This window comes from Aulostomus chinensis, chromosome 13 (genome assembly GCF_037954235.1).
Source record: "Aulostomus chinensis isolate RoL2024-O1b breed Wild chromosome 13, RoL_Achi_v1.0, whole genome shotgun sequence".
NCBI lineage: Eukaryota > Metazoa > Chordata > Actinopteri > Syngnathiformes > Aulostomidae > Aulostomus > Aulostomus chinensis.
In genome coordinates, this window is record NC_141332.1 from 24518342 (window position 1) to 24523886 (window position 5545).

Below are 5545 nucleotides of genomic sequence, written 5' to 3' on the forward strand. Positions count from 1 at the left end.
GTCAACATCTTCACCCCTAATATTTGTAATATTAATAATCTTAGAACAAATGTAACAAAAAAAAAGACAAGTTCAAGCTTTGATTTAACCTAAAAACGTTGAGTAGAGGAAAATATGAGTGATTTGGGAAGTCCTGAGGGACAACAAAATGCAAGTGATTCTTTCATTTGATGGCATCGGAAATTATTGATGATTTGTAATGATAAATGTAATAAACACTTAAAAGTACAAAACTTGCTGAAAAACTGCTTCATAGTCACCAAAGGAGGAAACCTGTCCTCCATTTGACATCAAAAAATGGCGTATACAGTTTTCAGTGTACATTCATGCTTATTTCTGTTTAATTTAATCTGTTCATTTTTACCTTGTTTTATCGATTTATCATGTCTGCTTCAGGAGCAGTAACCGGTGCCATCAAATGCTCAAATAAACTCCTCAACAAATACTTTTTACCTATTAAACACGAAAATTTAATGTACTTAATTCTTAAATCGTACTTTTGAATTGCAAACGGTGGATTTACAATAAAATGTAGGTCTGGCCAAGTGCATTGTTGAATATAGAAGGTACCCTGGCTTACAGAGATATTGGTATTACTTGGTGCTGAATGTCAGACAACGGCGATAAGCAGCATTTAAAATTCTGATTGTGTTTCCAGCAGGCAGGTTGGCTGAGAACACGGTCTTATTTGTAGCAGCAGCCTGCAGCAATTTATGTACTTCCACAGGGAGCAAGGCAGGGATAAACACACACATGCATACATTTGAGCATTTGATGGTACTCGTCCAGGGGAAGTCAGTCTGTTCATTATTTCAAGTTCCTTTGCATGCAAACTGACACCTAAAACTTACCTCTCTAATTAGGAGGGAGGGGGGGTACAATTGAGAATTGTATTCTTCTGACTGCAAAATTGCTACATGTAAAAAGAAATATGTTGAGCAGTCGTGTTTCAGTTCAAGTGAATAGAAAGGGAGCTTTGGAAATGGAGCAATAAAAGGAATTTCTTCAGTCGCGGCTGTTGGCTATGTTGCATGTTGTCTGAAGGCGAAAACGAAGCTTGGTAATATTTGGAAAAACGCTGGCGGGGGAAGAGCTGGTCAGTGGCGTGAGAGTTGTTACGTCACAATTAGGAGTTTCCACCTCCCATTTAAAAATAACAAAACAAAACAGTAACCGTTAAACTCTGCTGGTGTAATTCTTCAAAATCCTCATCAAAAGACATTGAGGGAGACCTGACAATCAGCTTAAAGTTTGTCTGTAAGAAGTGGACAGGACATGAACTCCTGAAGCCTCAAGTCCAGCATTTTAGCCCTCTTTCATCACAATATGGCTGAGGGAAACTGGAATAAAGGGAGAACGAAGAGAAAGACAGCAGGCTGTGGTGGTGAGCGATCCCCAGTCAGCCGCACCTAAAACACACCCCGCTTTATTGTCCATTTGACTCTAAACGGGACCATAATTCACTGAAGGAACCTCATGGACATGAAGATGTGAAGGTCACCCAGTGAAAAGTCACAATTTCCTTTAAAACTTTGCTATCCTGCTTGTATTCTATTGCAGGAGAATCTGCTGATGAGAGAGCAGATACAGACACATTTATGGATGTGCTTGGCTATGGGGCAGGTAAGTTCAGATTTAAAGATTCATTGTGACTGACACGGGCTAAATCGCTGCTGCCTAAACCTGGCCCTTCCAGGCTGCTTTCTGACTGCAGTTTCATTTAAATATTTATCATATGCATAGTGGACCCTAAGGGCGGCATTTGAAATTACAGCAGTCAGTTCGTTAATTGCCAAAAATGCCACACAAGCTATGGTTCTAGATGTTCCATTTTTATTATTAATGAGGCAGGGAGTGTAGTTTGACATTTATATTTGGCCTGAAGATGCAAATGAGAGTCCAAAAATGAAAACGCACGCAGGAGTAATCTGATTGGTGGGAAAAGGACTGTGAGTTTGTACACTTCACTCTTTTTTTTTTTCTTCTGAATGTTGCACTGTTTTCAAGACATCTTATGTTGTTCAATGTTTCTTTCACGCAAAACTGCTCCAGAAAACTGTCTTCTTCTTACAAGGTCAGAGGATTTATAGTGGGTTAAAAAGTAGATTGGCTACAGCAGCCATTCTGACACGTGATTACAGGGTAAACACAGGTGTAAATTAAAGCTGCAAGCAGTGTTGTTAGGGCCTGAGCTTCCTCACGCCCCCGGCGGGGTAGCAGGAGTCGTCCCGAATCCAACGATGTATTTTGGAGAGCGGTGGGACTTGTAGTTTAGGAGATTGAAGCCTCAGTGTGACACAAAGCTGAGCTGTGCCTTTAAGAGTCTCTCCCCCGCTGCTTTTGTGGCCTTCCTGTTGGATTTTACCTGGCGGGTAAAATTTTATGGTTTGTAGGTCTTGAGGCGAATAAATCGGTGTTGGTCCCATGTCTGTGGGGCATTCCTACAGGCCGTGGTGGTCCTTTTTTTTGTACCTAGGTGGCGCTATTGAGCAGAGTGTTCTTTTTTTGGGGGGGGATTATCAAATTTTTTTGCCAGTCCGGATGTGCGTGCCAAATTTGGTGAGTTTTTGAGCGTGTTTAGGGGGAAAAAATTAAGCATTAAAGTGGCGGAATAGTAAAGCAAACACAATAGGGGTCTTCGCCCCAAAGAACCTTGGAGCTCAGACCCTGACTAAACATGTGGCACACTGAGCTCAGGAGAGAAGAGAGCGAGAGGCAGAAGCCATGGCTAGCTTAGAGCGTCAGCTATCACATGATGTAATGGTCTATGACTGGGAGAATTAACCGAGCTGATGTCATTCAAGGTGACAAGCTGGACAGACCGGAGCAGGTGACTGTGCACCTTGATGACTGAATTACCCTTAAAAACTGATATCTTTTCCAAAACTAAAACATCCACTTATATGCACATTACAACAGTTCTTAACATCATTTTGAACTTAAAACAGGCATTAATAATCATTGGTAACATATCATGACAAACCTAAATTCCTATACATGTTCCACAGGGTGTGGTGCTAGAACTGCTCCAGTGTAAAGTCTAACTTCAGGATGGAAACAGTCTGCTCTGATGCAAAGCTCATTCTCATCAGTCGCATTATGTGCTTTGTAATCACATCTCAAAAATAAAACAAATACATTTCAGTCAGACAGCTGATGTTTGAAGTATTTGTTACGAATACTGTTTGGTGTTCAGGCTCCAACCTCATCACCCCTGCGTGTCTGCATTATGAAATGAAGGAGGGATGTGCAAATGAATATCTTACCCACCCCGGCCCTACGCACCCCCACCCAACCCAACCCTTTCCTAACTAGAATGGTGAACCAGCCTTGCACAGTCAGCTGAGGCCCTAGACATGTATTGTGAGTTGCTAAGTAACCCTAGTCAGTGAGACGGGTGTGACCTTGTGTCTTTTTCTAAAGGGTCTTCTGATGGTTTCGGTAAGTGCGGAAAAGAAGGAAAGGAAGACTGACAGGAAGATTGGCAGGAAGACTGACAGGAAGACTGACTGGAAGATTGACAGGAAGATTGACAGGAAGATTGACTGGAAGATTGACAGGAAGATTGACTGGAAGATTGGCAGGAAGACTGACTGGAAGACTGACTGGAAGACTGGCAGGAAGATTGGCAGGAAGACTGACAGGAAGACTGACAGGAAGACTGACTGGAAGATTGACAGGAAGATTGACTGGAAGATTGGCAGGAAGACTGACTGGAAGACTGACTGGAAGACTGGCAGGAAGATTGGCAGGAAGACTGACTGGAAGACTGACTGGAAGACTGGCAGGAAGATTGGCAGGAAGACTGACAGGAAGACTGCCAGGAAGACTGACTGGAAGATTGACAGGAAGATTGACTGGAAGATTGGCAGGAAGACTGACTGGAAGACTGACTGGAAAACTGGCTGGAAGATTGACTGGAAGATTGGCAGGAAGATTGGCAGGAAGACTGACAGAATGTCCACCATGACCAACACCTCTTCAGGTTGATTTAACAGCAGGTTTACCTGCTACTTTTGCTTTCACATGTCCTACAAACAGCAAGCCTGTGCCAAATTTGGTGAGTTTTTGAGCGTGTTTATGGGGTCAAATTAAGCATTAAAGTGGCAGAATAGTAAAGCAAACACAATAGGGGTCTTTGCCCTGAAGCACCTTTGGGTGAGGACCATAAAAATGAAATTAATTAAAGCCCTGCTCCATTCAGGTGGGCCACTGGAATGTCTGTCACACTAAACGGAATGAGATTTGATTAATTTGATCAATTACACCTGTGTTTACCCTGTCAAAATGGCTGCTGTGCAAAAAAAAAAAAAAAAAAAAAAGCCAATTAAAAGAGCCCTGCAGGGATTGTGTGTTTTTGTTGAGACAACTTGGAAGTTAGCGTCACAAAGGGTTGTTTTATATTGGATTTAGGCTTATTGTCGACAATAAAACTCATCTGGCCAACACAAGTTTATCATACTTTGGCTTTTTTGTTCAATTAGGTCACGTTCATAAATGTAACAGCACTTTTATGATTTATAAATGTTATGCTACATTACCAGTTAGCTTGGTGCATCGTTTGTATTTGAGGACACATAAAAAGCTTTGAACCGCAGCGTGGAATTTACATTTTGTGTCATAAAAGAAAACATAAAAACATCGTAAACCAATGCTTCTATATCTTTGGGATTAAAATTCTCCAAGATACAACACTCCCAAATCTTATCTGCAACACAAATTCTTGAAACAGGCCCTTCCTTGGACTTTAACTCTGCTGCTGGACTCGGAGGTAATTTTCAAAACAATAATGTGCGCCACAAACGACTCCTGTGAAAATGTCTTCGCATTCAGGCATCAATAAACATCTTAATCCATTCAGACGCTGAACCTCATGCCTGTTTGCAGGTAATGTCCAAAATGATGAAATATAGCTCACACACAGGGCTAAAAAGGTCATTTCTAATGCAGTCTCTAATGGGCTTTCCATATGTTGTTAGCTCCTGCCACCTGAATTCCATCAGGGCAGCTAAGTGTGTGTGTGTGTGTGTGTGTGTGTGTGTGTGGGTTGGGGGGGGGGGGGATTTTGTAAACATCTGCCGGTAGAGTCTATGTTGTGGAGAGTAGGATTAAAGTCTCCCAGGATTCCTGACAAGATAACTTGTAAAACCTTGGCGGAGGGTCAAAGGTAGCAGATATAAGAGGAGGTGTATTCCCCCAGTGAACTGTCCTGTAAAGATAAAGAATAAATCACCTGGAAAGGTGCCACCACCCATTTGTATCTGTACATCTCAACCTTCACTGTTTCCTTTTTCCTTGTTTACAAACCTGAGAGATTCGACCCCCCCCCCCCCTCCTCCCAAAAAAAAAAAGCTCTCTAAAGGAGGACATGAGGACAGGGCTGCTGTAAAGCATCTGACCAAGACCTTAGTACATAAAATTAAGGAGAAATTGATTATCTAACCAATATCAGGCATGGAGGGGGACCTCACATGCTCAGAGCGGCACTAACAAGATGCATCTGTCAGCTGGAAGAAGAAGCAGAGATTTGATCAAGCGATTCTCA